The sequence below is a fragment of the Somniosus microcephalus genome, unplaced genomic scaffold (genome assembly GCF_052327205.1).
Source record: "Somniosus microcephalus isolate GS21.2 unplaced genomic scaffold, FLI_Smic_1.0 unresolved_chr2, whole genome shotgun sequence".
NCBI classification, from domain to species: Eukaryota; Metazoa; Chordata; class Chondrichthyes; order Squaliformes; family Somniosidae; genus Somniosus; species Somniosus microcephalus.
In genome coordinates, this window is record NW_028225180.1 from 15766905 (window position 1) to 15787766 (window position 20862).

Genomic DNA, 20862 nt, shown 5'->3' on the forward strand with positions numbered 1-20862 from the left:
GCACTGTTGGAGGGGCAGTACTGAGGGAGCGCCGCACTGTTGGAGGGGCAGTACTGAGGGAGCGCTGCACTGTCGGTGGGGCAGTACTGAGGGAGCGCCGCACTGACGGAGGGGCAGTACTGAGGGAGCGCCGCACTGTCGGAGGGGCAGTACTGAGGGAGCGCCGCACTGTCGGTGGGGCAGTACTGAGGGAGCGCCGCACTGTCGGAGGGGCAGTACTGAGGGAGCGCCGCACTGTCGGAGGGGCAGTACTGAGGGAGCGCCGCACTGTCGGAGGGGCAGTACTGAGGGAGCGCTGCACTGTCAGAGGGGCAGTACTGAGGGAGCGCCGCACTGTCGGAGGGGCAGTACTGAGGGAGCGCCGCACTGTCGGAGGGGCAGTACTGAGGGAGCGCTGCACTGTCGGAGGGGCAGTACTGAGGGAGCGCCGCACTGACGGAGGGGCAGTACTGAGGGAGCGCCGCACAGTCGGAGGGGCAGTACTGAGGGAGCGCCGCACTGTCGGGGGGGCAGTACTGAGGGAGCGCTGCACTGTCAGAGGGGCAGTACTGAGGGAGCGCCGCACTGTCGGAGGGGCAGTACTGAGGGAGCGCCGCACTGTCGGAGGGGCAGTACTGAGGGAGGGCCGCACTGTCAGAGGGGCAGTACTGAGGGAGCGCCGCACTGTCGGAGGGGCAGTACTGAGGGAGTGCTGCACTGTCGGAGGGGCAGTACTGAGGGAGCGCTGCACTGTCGGAGGGGCAGTACTGAGGGAGCGCTGCACTGTCGGAGGGGCAGTACTGAGGGAGCGCTGCACTGTCGGAGAGGCAGTACTGAGGGAGCGCCGCACTGTCGGAGGGGCAGTACTGAGGGAGCGCCGCACTGTCAGAGGGGCAGTACTGAGGGAGCGCCGCACTGTCGGAGGGGCAGTACTGAGGGAGCGCCGCACTGACGGAGGGGCAGTACTGAGGGAGCGCCGCACTGTTGGAGGGGCAGTACTGAGGGAGCGCTGCACTGACGGAGGGGCAGTACTGAGGCAGCGCTGCACTGTCGGAGGGGCAGTACTGAGGGAGCACCGCACAGTCGGAGGGGCAGTACTGAGGGAGCGCCGCACTGTCAGAGGGGCAGTACTGAGGGAGCGCTGCACTATCAGAGGGGCAGTACTGAAGGAGCGCCGCACTGTCGGAGGGGCCGTACCGAGGGAGTGCTAAACTGCCGGAGGGGCAGCACTGAGGGAGCGTTGCACTGTCGGAGCTGCCGTCTTTCAAATGGGACATCAAACCATTCAGGCCCCGTCTGCCCTCTCAGGTGGACATAAACGATCCCATGGCCACTATATTGAAGAAGAGTGATCCCCGGTGTCCTGGGGCCAATATTTATCACTCAATCAGCATCACTAAAAGCAGATGAGCTGGCCATGGTAACATCGCCGCTTGCTGTGCGCACATTGGCTGCCGTGTTTCCCGCATTACTACGGTGGCCACACTTCGAGAAAGTAGCACTTCATTGGCCGGACCATGCTGCTGGTGGTGGTGAAAGGCGCTAGGTAAATGTAAGTCTTTCCCTTTCTTTGATAAACACTCTCGCCCACTATGTGGTGCTGTTAATCTGTTTCCCTTTGAATTCTGCAGTTCATACTCTGGACACAGAGCAGCAGGAACTGGGTCGTGCCCAGAAGGTACTTTTTTTTTTGTTTCACTCTTTTTAAGATTTACAACTGTGTCGAGTTTATTGATCAGCCGGTTGTGGGGATGTGCGGAGTCTGTCGGTGTGCGGGCCTGAATCGGAAGGAGCTAAATCATCAAATTGTGTTGTTTCAAAAGCCTGGGTCAATTTGGCAGTTCTTCGTCGTGTGGGAGCTGCCTTGACATCCCGGGCCTAGGCTGACAATCTGAGCTGGCAGTCCCAGGTGTGGTGCACCGTGCCTGGGGCTGTTGTTCTACTTTAGCCCCCTGCTGAGGCCTACACACAGGCCTCACCAGCTGCCCGACCCACACACGAGCCTCTTCCTCCTCCGACATTACGTTTTCCCGCGAGCCCTTTTGGTTTTTAAGCAGAAATTTTCTTCCGCACCGGAAATGTTATTGATAATTCATCCGCCCAATTCGCCCTTCCCTGTTAAAAGCAGGCTTTTCTGTTGACGTGATTTTTAAAATACGCATCGTTGCTTCTGGTGGCCTGCCCACTCCCCCGAAGAAACCGAAGGATTTGCTGCTGAAACTCTCAGGCCATTCAGCCCCCTCGAGCCTGTTACACAGGAACAGGAGGAGGCCATTCAGCCCCTCGAGCTTGTTGCATTGGAACAGGAGGAGGCCATTCAGCCCCCTCGAGCCTGTTACACAGGAACAGGAGGAGGCCATTCAGCCCCCTCGAGCCTGTTACACAGGAACAGGAGGAGGCCATTCAGCCCCTCGAGCCTGTTACACAGGAACAGGAGGACATTCAGCCCCTCGAGCCTGTTACACAGGAACAGGAGGAGGCCATTCAGCCCCCTCGAGCCTGTTACACAGGAACAGGAGGAGGCCATTCAGCCCCTTGCGCCTGTTACACAGGAACAGGAGGAGGCCATTCAGCCCCTCGAGCCTGTTGCACAGGAACAGGAGGAGGCCATTCAGCCTCTCGAGCCTGTTACACAGGAACTGGAGGAGGCCATTCAGCCCCTCGAGCCTGTTGCACAGGAACAGGAGGAGGCCATTCAGCCCCCTCGAGCCTGTTACACAGGAACAGGAGGAGGCCATTCAGCCTCCTCGAGCCTGTTACACAGGAACAGGAGGAGGCTCATTCAGCCCCTCGAGCCTGTTCCACAGGAACAGGAGGAGGCCGTTCAGCCCCTCGAGCCTGTTGCACAGGAACAGGAGGAGGCCATTCAGCCCCTCGAGCCTGTTACACAGGAACAGGAGCAGGCCGTTCAGCCCCTCGAGCCTGTTGCACAGGAACAGGAGGAGGCCGTTCAGCCCCTCGAGCCTGTTACACAGGAACAGGAGGCCATTCAGCCCCTCATTTCTGTTACACAGGAACAGGAGGAGGCCATTCAGCCCCCTCGGGCCTGTTACACAGGAACAGGAGGAGGCCATTCATCCCCCTCGAGCCTGTTACACAGGAACAGGAGGAGGCCATTCAGCCCCTCGAGCCTGTTCCACAGGAACAGGAGGAGGCCATTCCGCCCCTCGAGCCTGTTACTCAGGAACAGGAGGAGCCCCATTCAGCCCCTTGGGCCTGTTGCATTGGAACAGGAGGAGGCCATTCAGCCGCTCGAGCCTGTTACACAGGAACAGGAGGAGGCCATTGAGCCCCTCGAGCCTGTTATACAGGAACAGGAGCAGGCCCATTCACTGCACTGTCGGAGGGTCAGTACTGAGGGAGTGCTGCACTGAGGGAGTGCTGCACTGTCGGAGGGGCAGTACTGAGGGAGCGCCGCACTGTCGGAGGGGCAGTACTGAGGGAATGTCGGAGGGGCAGTACTGAGGGAGCGCTGCACTGTCGGAGGGGCAGTACTGAGGGAGCGCCGCACTGTCGGAGGGGCAGTACTGAGGGAGCGCCGCACTGTCGGAGGGACAGTACTGAGGGAGCGCCGCACTGTCGGTGGGTCAGTACTGAGGGAGTGCTGCACTGTCGGAGCTGCCGTCTTTCAAATGATACATTAAACCGTTCAGGCCCCGTCTGCATTCTCAGGTAGACGTAAAAGATCCCACGGCCACTATTGATCCGGTTGTGGGGATGTGCGGAGTGTGTCGGTGTGCGTGTGTGGGCCTGAATTGGAACGAGCTAAATCATCAAATTGTGTTGTTTCAAAAGCCTGGGTCAATTTGGCAGTTCCTCGTCGTGTGGGAGCTGCCTTGACATCCCGGCCCTAGGCTGACAATCTGAACCGGCAGGTCCGAGGTGTGGTGCGCCGTGCCTGGGGCTGTTGTTCTACTTTAGCCCCCTGCTGAGGCCCACGCGCAGGCCTCACCAGCTGCCCGACTGACACACAAGTCTCCTCCTCCTCCTCCATTATGATTTCCCTCGTGCCCTTTTGGTTTTTAAGCAGAAATTTTCTTCCGCATCGGAAAGTTATTGATAATTCATCCACCCAATTCGCCCTTCCCTGTTAAAAGCAGGCTTTTCTGTTGACGTGATTTTAAAATACACGTTGTTGCTTTTGGTAGTCTGTCCACTACCCCAAAGAAATCTAAGAATTTGCTGCTGAAACTCTCCGGCCATTCAGCCCCTCGAGCCTGTTACACAGGAACAGGAGGAGGCCATTCAGCCCCTCGAGCCTGTTACACAGGACCAGGAAGAGGCCATTCTGCCCCTCGAGCCTGTTACTCAGGAACAGGAGGAGCCATTCAGCTCCTCGAACCTGTTGAACAGGAACAGGAGGAGCCCCATTCAGCCCCTTGGGCCTGTTGCATTGGAACAGGAGGAGGCCATTCAGCCCCTCGAGCCTGTTACACAGGAACAGGAGGAGGCCATTCAGCCCCTCGAGCCTGTTATACAGGAACAGGTGGAGGCCATTCAGCCCCTCGAGCCTGTTACACAGGAACAGGAGCAGGCCCATTCACTGCACTGTCGGAGGGGCAGTACTGAGGGAGCGCTGCACTGTCGGAGGGGCAGTACTGAGGGAGCGCCGCACTGTCGGAGGGGCAGTACTGAGGGAGTGCCGCACTGTCGGAGGGGCAGTACTGAGGGAGCGCCGCACTGTCGGAGGGGCAGTACTGAGGGAGCGCCGCACTGTCGGAGGGGCAGTACTGAGGGAGCGCCGCACTGTCGGAGGGGCAGTAGTGAGGGAGCGCTGCACTGTCGGAGGTGCAGTACTGAGGGAGCGCTGCACTGTCGGAGGAGCAGTACTGAGGGAGCGCTGCACTGTCGGAGGTGCAGTACTGAGGGAGCGCTGCACTGTCGGAGGCGTCAGTACTGAGGGAGCGCTACACTGTCGGAGGCGTCAGTACTGAGGGAGTGCTGCACTGTCGGAGCTGCCGTCTTTCAAATGATACATTAAACCGTTCAGGCCCCGTCTGCATTCTCAGGTAGACGTAAAAGATCCCACGGCCACTATTGATCCGGTTGTGGGGATGTGCGGAGTGTGTCGGTGTGCGCGTGTGGGCCTGAATTGGAACGAGCTAAATCATCAAATTGTGTTGTTTCAAAAGCCTGGGTCAATTTGGCAGTTCCTCGTCGTGTGGGAGCTGCCTTGACATCCCGGCCCTAGGCTGACAATCTGAACCGGCAGGTCCGAGGTGTGGTGCGCCGTGCCTGGGGCTGTTGCTCTACTTTAGCCCCCTGCTGAGGCCCACGCGCAGGCCTCACCAGCTGCCCGACCGACACACAAGTCTCCTCCTCCTCCGACATTACGTTTTCCCTCGTGCCCTTTTGGTTTTTAAGCAGAAATTTTCTTCCGCATCGGAAAGTTATTGATAATTCATCCGCCCAATTCGCCCTTCCCTGTTAAAAGCAGGCTTTTCTGTTGACGCGATTTTTAAAATACACATCGTTGCTTTTGGTAGTCTGTCCACTACCCCAAAGAAATCTAAGAATTTGCTGCTGAAACTCTCAGGCCATTCAGCCCCTCGAGCCTGTTACACAGGAACAGGAGGAGGCCATTCAGCCCCTCAAGCCTGTTACACGGGAAGAGGAGGACCTCATTCAGCCCCTCGAGCCTGTTACACAGGAACAGGAGGAGGCCCATTCAGCCCCCTCGAGACTGTTACACAGGAACAGGAAGAGGCCATTCAGTCCCCTCGCGCTTGTTACACAGGACCAGGAGGAGGCCATTCAGTCCCTCGAGTCTGTTACACAGAAACAGGAGGAGTCCATTCAGCCCCTCGAACCTGTTGAACAGGAACAGGAGGACCTCATTCAGCCCCTCGAGCCTGTTACACAGGAACAAGAGGAGGCCATTCAGCCCCTTGCGCCTGTTATCAGGAACAGGAGGAGGCCATTCAGCCCCTTGAGCCTGTTACATACCAACAGGAGGAGGCCCATTCGCCCCTCGAGCCAGCTACCCAGGTACAGGAGGAGGCCATTTAACCTCCTCCTCCCATTAGTTGTTTAATTGTCCACCACTATTCACGACTAGATGTGGCAGGACTGCAGAGCTTTGATCTGATCCATTGGTTTTAGAATGGCTTAGCCCTGTCTATAGCATGCTCCTTCCGCTGTTGAGCGTGCATGCCGTCCTGTGTTGCAGCTTCCCCAGGTTGGCACCTCATTTTTAGGTACGCCTGGTGCTGCTCCTGGCATGCTCTTCTACACTCCTCATTGAAGCAGGGTTGGTCCCCTGGCCTGATGGTAATGGTACAGTGAGGGATATGTCAGGCCATGAGGTTACAGATTGTGGTGGAATACAATTCTGCTGCTGCTGATGGCCCACAGCGCCTCATGGATGCCCAGGTTTGAGCTGCTGGATCTGTTCTGAATCTATTCCATTTAACACGGTGGTAGTGCCACACAACATGATGGAGGGTGTCCTCAGTGTGAAGACGGGACTTTGTCTCCACAATGACTGTGCGGTGGTCACTGCTACCAATGCTGTCATGGACAGATGCATCTGCGACAGGTAGATTGGTGAGGACGAGGCCAAGTAGGTTTTTCCCTCGTGTTGGTTCTCTCACCACCTGTCGCAGGCCCAGACTGGCAGCTATGTCCTCCAGGACTCGGCCAGCTCGGTCAGTAGTGGTGCTACCGAGCCACTCTTGGTGATGGACATTGAAGTTCCCCACCCAGAGTACATTCTGTGCCCTTGCTACTCTCAGTGCTTCTTCCAAGTGGTGTTCAACATGGAGGTGTACTGATTCATCAGCTGAAGGAGGGCGGTAGGTGGTAATCAGCAGGCCATAGAAACAGCAGTTCCACCCCTCGAGCTTGTTACATAAGAACAGGAGGAGGCCATTCAGCCCCTCGAGCCTGTTACACAGGAACAGGAGGAGGCCATTCAGCCCCTCGAGCCTGTTACACAGGAAGAGGAGGCCCATTCAGCCCCTCGAGCCTGTTACACAGGAACAGGAGGTGGCCATTCAGCCCCTCGAGCCTGTTACACAGGAACAGGAGGAGGCCCATTCAGCCCCTCGAGCCTGTTACACAGGAAGAGGAGGCCCATTCAGCCCCTCGAGCCTGTTACACAGGAACAGGAGGAGGCCATTGAGCCCCTCGAGCCTGTTACACAGGAAGAGGAGGCCCATTCAGCCCCTCGAGCCTGTTACACAGGAACAGGAGGTGGCCATTCAGCCCCTCGAGCCTGTTACACAGGAACAGGAGGAGGCCATTCAGCCCCTCGAGCCTGTTACACAGGAAGAGGAGGCCCATTCAGCCCCTCGAGCCTGTTACACAGGGACAGGAGGAGGCCCTTGAGCCCCTCGAGCCTGTTACACAGGAAGAGGAGGCCCATTCAGCCCCTCGAGCCTGTTACACAGGAACAGGAGGAGGTCATTCAGCCCCTCGAGCCTGTTACACAGGGACAGGAGGAGGCCATTCAGCCCCTCGAGCCTGTTACACAGGGACAGGAGGAGGCCATTCAGCCCCTCAAGCCTGTTACACAGGAACAGGAGGAGGCCATTCAGCCCCTCGAGCCTGTTACACAGGAACAGAAGGAGGCCATTCAACCCCTCGAGACTGTTACACAGGAACAGAAGGAGGCCATTCAACCCCTCGAGACTGTAACACAAGTACAAGAGGAGGCCCATTCAGCCCCTCGAGCCTGTTCTGCCATTCAGTTAGATCAAGGTAGAACTGTATCTTTACTCAATCTACCCGCCTTGGTTCCGTAACCCTTAATAGCCTGGTCTAACACCCGGCCGCAACAGCTTGTTGGGGGAGAGAGTTGCAGATTTCCACCACCCTTTGTGTGAAGAACTGCTTCCTGACATCACCCCTGAACGGCCTGGCTCTAATTTTAAGGTGACGCCCCACCTTGTTCTGGACTCCCACCCCCCCCCCCCAAAACTGTAGGGGGTTTCTCTTGCTTGCTCTGGTCTCCTGCCAGGCTTCTTGCAATAATTACCCGTGAGTGGTTCGACCCACTCGCCCCTACGGTTCTAGACCTTGGACTTAGATGCAGGGAGCTGTAGTGCAGAAAAACTCAATAGACCAGGTCGAATAGCACGAAATGGATGCCTTTATTGAGCAGTTTGCAGCATTATAAAATACATGTCATATGCACAGATTGAAGCAACTACAAGCATGCACACATCTATAAACTTAACTCTATAGAAATGGGGAACACACGGCACATCGTGAAAGGGGTAACACATTACAATTACCCTTAACCCCCTCCCCTAAACCTAACTAAGTTTCGATTTGAGGGACTCGGGATCATGCTCACCACTTTAAGAATTGCGAAAAAGGCCTTGCAGCCTTTCGACACAGCTTTCCGTCGTCACGTGGGTTTGGAAGCTTCTGGCGCAGCTTGTTTTCCTCTTGGTTCTCCTGCGATGGAGGCGGCCGATACAGCCTTGGTGAGCGCTCGCCACGGATGGATCCGTTACCGATGTGATGTTTAAGAACTGGATGCACACTCCGGGACCTGAGTGTCTTCTTCTCCGGCCTGGGTCGTCGATGATCTCCCGACAAAAGTACCCGGGCCTCCCTCATTGTCTTCTCGTCGTGGCCGGGCCTTGTCGGGCCGAGCCTCCCAAAGTCGCGGAACACACGGCTGAACACCCCGCCGGACACCGTTTACCGAACCACGAACCGAACACGTTCCGAACCGAAACAGTGCTGAACCGAAGTACCGAACCGAAGTAGAGTACCGAAGAGTTCCCATGGCCTTTACTCAATCCACAGTTATACTTTTTGGAACATTCTTATCTCCCGCCAAATCATAGTCCTGTCTTTGTAATAATTTTGGCGGGCAGAACTCTCTGCAGGGGTGTTTTGTCTTCATAACGGGAGTCGGTGATAGCTTAACTGGCCTTCCTGGGCCGATAATGTCTTTGCTTTGTCACCGTAACTCGGTTTGTATATTGATCGGTCTGGAGATTGCCCTGGATGGCTGTTAAACGGCTTTTCTTTGTACAGTGTAATGGGTTAAAGCGTTCGTTCAATTGTCCGCCCATTTCTTGATGGGCCTCATCCTGCCACCCAAATCTGTCCTGTACTTGTAATCTAATCAATATGTATGCTCAGTTCCATGAGTTTCGGCTTCCCGAAACTGGTTTTCGCGGGCTTTTAATGTCCTCAATCCACAAGCCTGTCTGGCTTGCAGTAACAGAAATTCAAATGGTCCCAGAAGCTGGTCACGAGGCCTGGCGGCCATTTTGTGTGCCCTTTTATCAAAGGTTTCTCTGTACAAGCTTCTTTTGGTCAATAAAGCTGTTTTATTAACCCTATTTTCCTGCGTGATTATTTAATGAAAATTTCGCGAATCTTACACCCTCCCACCAGAGGAAATAATTTTTCTCTATCTACCCTATCACCTCCTTTAATCAACTTAAACACCTCAATTGATGATGAAGCAGTCCATGCCCGCATGCAACAAGACCTGGACGACGTTCAGACTTGGGCTGATAAGTGGCAGGTAACATTCGCGCCACAGAAGTGCCAGGCAATGACTATCTCCAACAAGCGAGAGTCTAACCACCTCCCCTTGACATTCAACGACATTACCATCGCCGAATCCCCCACCATCAACATCCTGGGGTCACCATTGACCAGAAACTTAACTGGACCAGCCACATAAATACTGTGGCTACAAGAGCAGGCCAGAGGCTGGGAATTCTGCGGCGAGTGTCTCACCTCCTGACTCCCCAAAGTCTTTCCACCATCTACAAGGCACAAGTCAGGAGTGTGATGGAATACTCTCCACTTGCCTGGATGAGAGCAGCTCCAACAACACTCAAGAAGCTCGACACCATCCAGGACAAAGCAAGCCCGCTTGATTGGCACCCCATCCACCACCTTAAACATTCACTCCCTCCATCACCGGCGCACCGTGGCTGCAGTGTGTACCATCTACAAGATGCACTGCAGCAACTCGCCAAGGCTTCTTCGGCAGCACCTCCCAAACCCGCGACCTGTTCCACCTAGAAGGACAAGGGCAGCAGGTGCATGGGAACACCACCACCTCCAAGTTCCCCTCCAAGTCACACATCATCTCGACTTGGAAATATATCGGCCGATCCTTCATCGTCGCTGGGTCAAAATCCTGGAACTCCCTCCCTAACAGCACTGTGGGAGCAACTTCACCACACGGACTGCAGCGGTTCAAGGCGGCGGCTCACCACCACCTTCTCAAGGGCAACTAGGGATGGGCAATAAATGCTGGCCTTGCCAGCGATGCCCACATCCCGTGAACGAATAAAAATATGTTTTTTAAAATTAGATCACCGCTTAATCTTCTATACTTGAGGGAAAACGAGCCTGGTCCATCCAACCTATCCTCATAATACAACCCTGGCATCATTCTGAAATGGATCATCGATGTTTATCCAGACTCGACTATTCCAACGCTCTCCTGGCCGGCCTCCCTCAAAACTCTGCTGCCCGTATCCTAACTCGCACCAAGTCCCGATCACCCGTCACCCCGGCTGTGCCCGCTGGTTCCCAGTCCGGCAACGCCTCGATTTTAAAATTCTCATCCTTGTTTTCAAACCCCTCCATGGCCTCGCCCCCTCCTGATCTCTCTAATCTCCTTCAGCTCCACAACCTCCCCCCCCCCCCCCGAGATATCTGCGCTCCCCCAATTTTGGCCCCTTGAGCATCACTGATTTTAATCGCTCCTCTCCGCCTCTCTTTCCTCCTTTTAAGACGCTCCTTAAAACCTGCCTCTTTGACCAAGCTTTTGGTCACCTGCCCTGACACCTCTTAATGTGGCTCGGTGTCAAATTTTGTTTGATAGAGGTACCCCATAATAGACTGATGAACAAGGTCAGAGAATGCGGAGTCAGGGGACAAGTAGCAGAATGGATTGCTGGCTGGCTTCAGGACAGAAAGCAGAGAGTGGGAGGAAAGGGCAGCTATTCACAGTGGAGAAGGTGGGTAGTGGTGTTCCACAAGGATCAGTGCTGGGACCACTGCTGGTCACAATTTACATCAACGATTTAGACTTTGGAATCAAAAATACAATTTCTAAATTTGCGGATGACACCAAATTGCGGCGAGAGATAGTCAATAATGAGGAGGACTGCAACAAGTTACAGGAGGACATTAATAAACTTGCAGAATGGGCATATAATTGACAAATGAAGTTCAACACAGATAAATGTGAGGTATTACATTTCGGTAGGAAGAATAGGGAGGTCACTCATCACTTGGAGGGTGCGAGTCTAGGTGGGGTAGAGGAACAAAGGGATCTCGGAGTACAAATACACAAATCACTAAAAGTTGTGACGCAGGTTAACAAGGCCACAAAAAAGCAAACCAAGCGCTAGGGTTTATTTCTAGAGGGATAGAATTGAAAAGTAGGGAAGTTATCGAAACATCGAACCCTGGTTAGACCACACTTGGAGTACAGCGTACAGTTCTGGTCGCCATATTATAAAAAGGATATAGAGGCACTGGAGAGGGTGCAGAGAAGATTTACAAGGATGATACCAGAAATGCGAGGGTATACATATCAGGAAAGGATGAACAGGCTGGGTCTCTTTTCTCTTGAAATAAGAAGGTTGAGGGGTGACCTAATAGAGGTCTTTAAAATGATGAAAGGTTTTGATAGAGTGGATACAGAGAGAGTGTTTCCACTTGTGGGGAAGAGCATAACTAGAGGCCATCAATATAAGATCGTCACCAAGAAATCCAATAGGGAATTCAGGAGAAACTTCTTTACCCAGAGAGTGGTGAGAATGTGGAACTCGCTGCCACAGGGAGTGGTTGAAGCGAATAGTATCGATGTATTTAAGGGGAGGCTGGACAAGGAGATGAGGGAGAAGGGAATCGAGGGTTACGCTGATAGATTTAGATGAGGAAAGACGGGAGGAGGCTCGAGTGGAGCATAAACGCCGGCATGGACTGGTTGGGCCGAATGGCCTGTTTCTGTGCCGTATATCTGATGTAATCCTGTGTAATATGTAATAATCGCTCCTGTGAAGCACCTTGAGATGTTTTATTGAGTTAAAGGCGCTACATCAATGCAAGTTGTAGTTGTCAATTCCTCAATTCGTAGTTGTGTAGTTTGAGTTAGCTGATAATTGAAACTGTTTTGAGCCCGCTTGGCCTTGTTTATGTTGCTTAATATGAATTTTTTAGATCGCTTTAATCTTTTTTTAGTACCAAAACAGCTTTGAGTTACCAGGAGTAAACTGCATAAAGAATGATCTCCCATTTCTTTTTTTTTAATTCGTTTTTATAGGATGTGGGTGTCGCTGGCAAGGCCAGCATTTATTGCCCATCCCTAATTGCCCTTGAGAAGGTGGTGGTGAGCCGCCTTCTTGAACCCCTGCAGTCCGTGTGGTGAAGGTACCCCCACAGTGCTGTTAGGGAGGGAGTTCCAGGATTTTGACCCAGCGACGATGAAGGAATGGCTGATATATTCCCAAGTCAGGTTGGTGTGTGGCTTGGAGGGGAACTTGGAGGTGGTGGTGTTCCCATGCGCCTGCTGCCCTTGTCCTTCTAGGTGGAAGAGGTCGCGGGTTTGGGAGGTGCTGCCGAAGAAGCCTTGGCGAGTTGCTGCAGTGTATCTTGTAGACGGTCCACACTGCAGCCACGGTGCGCCGGTGGTGGAGGGAGTGAATGTTTAAGGTGGTGGATGGGGTGCCAATCAAGCCGGCTGCTTTGTCCTGGATGGTGTTGAGCTTCTTGAGTGTTGTTGGAGCTGCACTCATCCAGGCAAGTGGAGAGTATTCCATCACACTCCTGACTTGTGCCTTGTAGATGGTGGAAAGGCTTTGGGGAGTCAGGTGGTGAGACACTCGCCACAGAATACCCAGCCTCTGACCTGCTCTTGTTGCCACAGTATTTATGTGGCTGGTCTAGTTAAGTTTCTGGTCAATGGTAACCCCCCAGGATGTTGATGGTGGGGGATTCAGCGATGGTAATGCCGTTGAATGTCAGCGCCTTTCACCACCTCCGGATGTTTCCAAAGCGCTTCACAGCCAATGAAGTGCTTTTGAAGTGCGGTCACCGTTGTGATGTGGGAAACGCGGCGGCCAATTTGCGCACAGCAAGCTCCCACAACCAGTAGCTTTGTTCCAGGTGCATTTTATCCTGAAAAATTTCTGCACCGTGTTCGACTGTCCCAAACCTGATGTCAAGGACAGGGAGTGTCTCACGGAATCCTACAGCACCTGGGAAGGCCATTCGGCCCATCGTGCCTGTGCCAGCTCTTTGAAGGAGTGTCCGCTGAAAACTATCGGGGAAAGTGAAAGAAAGAAAGACTTGCTTTTATGCAGCGGCTTTCAAGACATTTCAAGCTGGTTAGGCCACACCTGGAGTATTGCGTCCAGTTCTGGTCACCACACTTTAGGAAAGATGTGAAGGGCCCTTGAGAGGGTGCAGAGGAGATTTACCAGAATGGTTCTGGGGATGGGGGTTCTTAGCTACAAGGACAGGTTGGAGAAGCTGGATTTGTTTTCATTAGAGCAAAGGAGGTTGAGGGGTGATTTGATCGAGGTGTACAAGAATATGACGGGTTTGGATAGGCTAGACGGGGAAAGGCTGTTCCCACTAGTTGATGGTACAAGGACTAGGGGACACAGATTTAAGGGCCTAGAAATTCACTGGCCTTAGCGCCGCTTTTGAGGCGCTAGAGGGCCTAGCGCCGAAGTTATGGCCAGTTTAGAAATTGACAGGGGCCCTAAATCGGCGTTAGGCTGGTAGCGCTGCGCCGGCACCGATGACGTCATCGGTGTGCGCAGCGTCCCGGTTGCCATGGTAACCCGCCTGAACTCGGAAATTGAGTTGCGGCCGCCTCGCCCGTGGCAGCCGCAAGCAACGTTCTGGCAGAGGTGCCTTACAGAACTTTGCGCCGGCGCGTTAAAGGCCCCGCGGCGGCCGGCTGCTTTCCCGCCGGCCGCCTGGCCGCAGCTCCCTCCCCGGACTTCCCCCCCCCCCCCCCCCCCCCCCCCCCCCCCCAAACCCGGAACAGAAGCAAGCCCGGCACTTGTCCGAGGTGCCGGGCTCATTTTTAAAAAGATTATCGCGGGCCGCGGCCGGGTGCAGGCAGCTCCTCCTTAACGGAAGGAGGAGGCCTGCACTTCCCGAGCCTGCCGCACCGCAGCGGGCGCCATAGCGCCGCAATGCGGCGCGTGGCGCCGGTTTTGAGGCGCTGAGACCCCTCCGTAGCGCCAGCAGCCGTTTGGGTGCGGCGCTACTGAATTTTTGGCGCGCGCAGGGGGACTTAGCGCCGGCACTAACTTCCGGCGCTAAAGCCCTCGCTGCGCCAAAACCGAATTTCTAGGCCAAGGTTTGGGGCAAGAGATACAGGGGGGGATGTGAGGGAAAAGCTATTTTACTCAGCGAGTGGTGAGGACCTGGAACTCGCTGCCGACGGAAGTGGTGGAAGCGGAGACACTCGATGTTTTCAAGGGGAGACTGGATAGGCACTGGAGGGAAATAAACTTGCAGGGCTACGGGGATAGAGCGGGGGAATGGGACTGACTGGATTGCACCAGAGAGCGCCGGCACGGAGGGCCGAATGGCCTCCTTCTGTGCTGTTATGACTACTCGGAGAGAAGGTGGAACTCGCTGCCACAGGGAGTGGTTGAGGGGAATAGCACAGATGGATTTACGGGGAAGCCGGATAAACACATGAGGGAGAAAGGAATAGAAGGTTATGCTGATAGGGCGGTTCCGTTCTTATCTATCCAGTCATAGCCAGAGAATCACCTTCCACGGTTTCCCTTCCCTCTTCCGCACTGTTACCTCTGGTGTCCCTCAAGGATCTATCCTTGGCCCTCCCTCCTTTTTCTCATCTGCATGCTGCCCCTTGGCGATATCATCCGAAAACACAGCGTTATTTTCCACATGTACACTGACGCCCAATATTCCCCGTCATTTTACTTTGGGTGCACGTTTTTTGCCATTGAACAGACAGCGAGCCGGCTGCACGGGAGGTGCAGAGAGCTGCGGGTCCGTGCAGCTTAAAGGGAGCGTCGCTGACGACACCCAGCTCTACCTCACCACCACCTTTTTTTTATTCGCATTTATTGCCCATCCCTAGTTGCCCTTGAGAAGGTGGTGGTGAGCCGCCTTCTTGAACCGCTGCAGTCCGTGTGGTGAAGGTGCTCCCACAGTGCTGTTAGGGAGGGAGTTCCAGGAGTTTGACCCAGCGACGATGAAGGAACAGCTGATGTATTTCTAAGTCAGGATGGTGTGTGACTTGGAGGGGAACTTGGAGGTGGTGGTGTTCCCATGCGCCTGCTGCCCTTGTCCTTCCAGGTGGAAGAGGTCGCGGGTTTGGGAGGTGCTGCCGAAGAAGCCTTGGCGAGTTGCTGCAGTGCATCTTGTAGATGGTACACACTGCAGCCACGGTGCGCCGGTGGTGGAGGGAGTGAATGTTTAAGGCGGTGGATGGGGTGCCAATCAAGCGGGCTGCTTTGTCCTGGATGGTGTCGAGCTTCTTGGGTGTTGTTGGAGCTGCACTCATCCAGGCAAGTGGAGAGTATTCCATCACACTCCTGACTTGTGCCTTGTAGATGGTGGAAAGGCTTTGGGGAGTCAGGAGGTGAGACACTCGCCGCAGAATACCCAGCCTCTGACCTGCTCTTGTAGCCACAGTATTTATGTGGCTGGTCCAGTTAAATTTCTGGTCAATGGTGACCCCCAGGATGTTGATGGTGGGGGATTCGGCGATGGTAATGCCATTGAATGTCGAGGGGCGGTGGTTAGACTCTCGCTTGTTGGAGATAGTCATTGCCTTCTGTGGCGCGAATGTTACCTGCCACTTATCAGCCCTAACCTCTCGCGACCCCTCCATTGTCCCTAAATTGTCAGACTGCTTGTCCGACATCAGGTACTGAATAAGCAGAAATTCCCTCCATCTAAACATTGGGAAGATTGAAGCCATTGTCTTCGGTCCCAGCCACAAACTCTCTTCCCAGCCCCGACTCCATCCCTCTCTCTGGACAATGTCTGAGGCTGAACCAGACTGTTCACAACATTGGTGTCGTATTTGACCCCGAGATGACCTTCCGACCACATATCCACGGCATCACCAAGACCGCTTACTTCCACCTCCGTAACATCGCCCGTCTCCGCCCCGCCTCAGCTCATCCGCTGCTGAAACCCTCATCCATGCCTTTGTTACCTCCAGACTTGACTATTCCAACACACTCCTGGCTGGCCTCCCACATTCCACCCTACGTAAACTTGAGTCATCCAAAACTCGGCTGCCCGTGTCCTAACTCGCACCAGGTCCCGTTCACCCATCACCCCCTGTGCTCGCTGACCTACATTGGCTCCCGGTTAAGCAGCACCTCGATTTTAATATCCTCATCCTTTCTTTTCAAATCCCTCCATGGCCTCGCCCCTCCCTATCTCTGTAACCTCCTCCAGCCCTACAAACCTCCCTATCTCTGTAACATCCTCCAGCCCTACAACACTCCCTATCTCTGTAACATCCTCCAGCCCCTACAACCCTTCCAATCTCTGTATCCTCCTCCAGCTCCTACAACCCTCCCTATCTCTGTAACCTCCTCCAGCTCCTACAACCCTCCCTATCTCTGTAACCTCCTCCAGCCCCTACAACCCTCCCTATCTCTGTAACCTCCTCCAGCCCCTACAACCCTCCTATCTCTGTAACCTCCTCCAGCCCCTACAACCCTCCCTACCTCTGTAACCTCCTCCAGCTCCTACAACACTCACTATCTCTGTAACCTCCTCCAGCCCCTACAACCCTCCCTATCTCTGTAACCTCCTCCAGCCCCTACAACCCTCCCTATCTCTGTAACCTCCTCCAGCCCCTACAACACTCACTATCTCTGTAACCTCCTCCAGCCCCTACAACCCTCCTATCTCTGTAACCTCCTCCAGCCCCTACAACCCTCCCTCTCCAGCCCCTACACCCCTCCCTATCTCTGTAACCTCCTCCAGCCCCTACAACCCTCCCTATCTCTGTAACCTCCTCCAGCCCCTACAACCCTCCCTATCTCTGTAACCTCCTCCAGCCCCTACACCCCTCCCTATCTCTGTAACCTCCTCCAGCCCCTACACCCCTCCCTATCTCTGTAACCTCCTCCAGCCCCTACACCCCTCCCTATCTCTGTAACCTCCTCCAACCCCAGAACCCGCCGAGACCTCTGCGCTCCTCTAATTCTGTTCTCTTGCGCATTCCCGATTTTAATCGCATTATCATTGGTGGCCGTGCCTTCAGCTGTCTGGGCCCTGAGCTCTGGAATTCCCTGCCTAAACCTCTCCGCCTCTCTCTCCTCCTTTAAGACGCTCCTTAAAACCTGCCCCTTTGCCCCAGCTTTGGGTCACCTGCCCTAATACCTCCCTATGTGGCTCGGTGTCAAATTGTTTTCGAATAGGCTCCTGTGAAGCAACTTGCGATGTTTTACTACGTTAAAGGCGCTACATAAATATATAAGTTGTATTTGTTGTCGATATGACGAGGAGGCTCGTGTGGATCAATGTTCCCTCTAATATTTTGGGGCCACTCGCGCACGGCCCATTGAAGAGCCTGTGATCCGGCTGCGGGAGCTGTGCGGCCTAAAGGGATCATTGTCATGGACCTGTTGTACGAATGGCCTGTTTCTGTGCCGTACGTTCTATCTAGTTCTATATATTTATATCTCGGGAGAACATGCTAGGCCTCGTGTCCATTCCAGTGATCAAACTGCAGCTAGATTTTGCTGGGGAGTGTTTCATTACCAGATATCGTGTGTGTGGTTTCACTCCAATTTGTAGCAACGGGCCTTGATGCTAGGCTCCAGCGAGAGAGAGAAACTGAGGGAGCAGCTGCACTGTCGGAGAGCCAGTACTGAAGGAGCTCCGCACTGTCAGAGGGGCAGTACTGAGGGAGTGCCGCACTGTCGCAGGGGCAGTACTGAGGAGCGCTGCACTGTCGGTAGGGGCAGTACTGAGGGAGCGCTGCACTGTCGGAGGGGCAGTACTTAGCGAGCGCTGCACTGTCGGAGGGCAGGACTGAGGGAGCGCTGCACTGTCGGAGGGGGCTGTACTGAGGGAGCGCCGCACTGTCGGAGAGGCAGTACTGAGGGAGTGCTGCATCTGTCGGAGGGGGCTGTACTGATTTAACGTTGCACTGTCGGAGGGCAGTACTGAGGGAGCACTGCACTGTCGGAGTGGGCTGTACTAAGGGAGCGCTGCACTGTCGGAGGGGCAGTACTGAGGGAGTGCCGCACTGTCGGAGGGGCAGTACTGAGGGAGCGCTGCACTGTCGGAGTGGGCTGTACTAAGGAGCGCTGCACTGTCGGAGGGGGCAGGTACTGAGGGAGTGCCGCACTGTCGCAGGGGCAGTACTGAGGGAGCACTGCACTGTCGGGAGGGGCAGTACTTAGCTGAGCGCTGCACTGTCAGAGGGGCAGGACTGAGGGAGCGCTGCACTGTCGGAGGGGGCTGTACTGAGGGAGCGCCGCACTGTCGGAGAGGCAGTACTGAGGGAGTGCTGCACTGTCGGAGGGGGCTGTACTGATTTAACGTTGCACTGTCGGAGGGGCAGTACTGAGGGAGGCACTGCACTGTCGGAGTGGGCTGTACTAAGGGAGCGCTGCACTGTCGGAGGGGCAGTACTGAGGGAGTGCCGCACTGTCGGAGGGGCAGTACTGAGGGAGCGCTGCACTGTCGGAGGGGCAGTACTGAGGGAGTGCTGCACTGTCGGCGGGGCAGTACTGAGAAGGCTTTCTTATAATAAAAATTAGAGCTGAGCCGTTCAGGAGTGAAATAAGTTGGGTCAATTTAAGACCGAGAATCGATAGGTTTTAGTTGGGTTAGTGTATCGAGGGATATGAAGACAAGGCGGGTAAATGAGTTGAAGTACAGATCAGCCATGATCTGACTGAATGGCGGAACAGGCTCGAGGGGGGCTGAATGGCCTTATTCCTGCTCCTATACTAGCCGTGGGCATTGACTCACTGAAAATAATAGAGGTTAGTGCCCATGTTGAGATGCGACCCAACTCTGTGAAGAACTGTCCCGAGGAATAGGATTCAAAAGCAGAGAAGTAATAGTTTCGGTGTTTGCTTCAACCACATTTAAGAGGACTTGTGCACAGTTCTGGTCTCCGTGTAGAAGATGGGAGAAAGAGCAAAAATGATTTCGAAAGATGACGCAAGAACTGAGATGTTACAACCATCAGGAAAGGTTGAACACACTGGGGCTCTGTTCTCTTTTTTAAAAAAAAGATAAGGCTCAGGGCAATGCTCCCTCTAATTTTTTTTCAGCAGGGCAGGAGGGGGGGTTTCTCCATTGCAAAGCTGGCGAATGGCCTGCGCAGGACCTGCAGAGCGCTGCGCGGGAGCAATGGCCGAGGGGCGACCTGATGGAGGTCTTTATAAGAAAAGAAAAAAAGACTTGCATTTATATAGCGCCTTTCACGACCACCGGACTTTACAGCTAATGAAGTACCTTTTTTTTTGAAGTGGAGTCATTGTTGCAATGTGGGAAACGCGGCAGCTGATTTGCGCACAGCAAGCTCCCACAGACAGCAATGTAATCATGACCAGATCATCTGTTTTTAGTGATGTTGGTTGAGGGATAAATATTGGCCCCAGGACAACCGGGGAGAACTCCCGCTGCTCTTCTTCGAAATAATGCCCGTGGGATCTTTCTCGTCCACCCGAAAGCGCAGACGGGGCCTCGGTTTTACGTCTCATCCCGAAGGACGGCACCTCCGACAGTGCGGCGCTCCCTCTGCACTGCACTGGGGTATCAGCCTAGCTTTCATGTGCGCAGGTCCCTGGAGTGGGACTTGAACCCACAACCTTCTGACTCAGAGGCGAGTGTGCTACTCACTGAGCCATGGCTCAGATTTAAGATTATGAAAGGGTTCGATAGGCTAGACGTAGAGAAGATGTTTTCCAATTGTGGGGTGAGTCCAAAACTAGGGTCATAAGTGTAAGACAGTCACGAATAAATCGAACGAGGAATTCACGAGAAACTTCTTTCCACAGAGAGTGGCGAGAATGTGGAACTCGCTACCACAGGGAGTGGTTGAGGTGACTAGCGTAGATGCATTTAAGGGGAAGCTGGATGAGTTCATGAGGGAGAAGGTATAGAAGGGTATGCTGATCGCGTTAGATGAGTAGGGTGGGAGGAGGGCTCGTGTGGAGCATAAACACCGACCGGCATGGACCTGTTGGGCCGAATGGCCTGTTTCTGTGCTAGGCGCATAAAAAATAGGAGCAGGAGTCGGCATGTGGCCCCTCGAGACTGCTCCGCCATTCAATAAGATCATGGCTGATCTTCTACCTCAGCTCCACTTTCCTGCCCTTCCTTAAGGTGTCCAAAAATCTATCGATCTCTGTCTTGAATATACTCAACGACTGAGCCTCCACAGCCCTCTGGGGTAGAGAATTCCAAGATTCACCGCCCGCTGAGTGAAGAAATTTCTCCCATCGCAGTCCTAATTGGCCGACCCTTATCCTGAGACTGTGGACCCCCTCGTTCAGCCGGATTCTATGTCATTGGTGTTGAGGGCCACAGATGTGAGGTGCTTTGATAAGAGTACATGGGGAGAAACTGTTTCCAGTGGCAGGAGGCTCAGACGACAACAGATTAAGATAATTGGTAAATCAACTGGGGCGGGTAGATGAGGAAACTTTTTTTTTAGCTCAGCGAGTTGTTGTGATCTGGAAATGCACGGCCAGAAACGGCGGTGGGAGCAGATTCAATCGTACTTTCAAAAGGGAATTGGATAAATACTTGAAAAGGAGAAATTTGCAGGGGAAAGAGCAAGGGGTGGGTGGGGGGGGGGGGGGAGGGGGGGGGAGGGAGGGTGGCGAGGGTTGGACTACTTGGATATTTTTTTCTAAGGGCTGGCATGGACACAATGGGCCGAATGGCCCCCTTGTGTGG

The 20862-nt window shown here is 54.3% G+C and overlaps 1 protein-coding gene across 1 annotated transcript in view; it reads left to right on the plus strand.

The window, feature by feature from the left end:
• Nucleotides 1-1552: 1552 nt before the first annotated feature.
• Nucleotides 1553-20862, plus strand: part of cenpq (centromere protein Q) — a 72769-nt gene continuing 53459 nt past the window's right edge. Inside the window, exon 1 of the mRNA XM_085975864.1 lies at nucleotides 1553-1657. The gene's annotated coding sequence lies outside the window, so the exon portion shown is untranslated. The remainder of the gene's footprint in view (nucleotides 1658-20862) is intronic.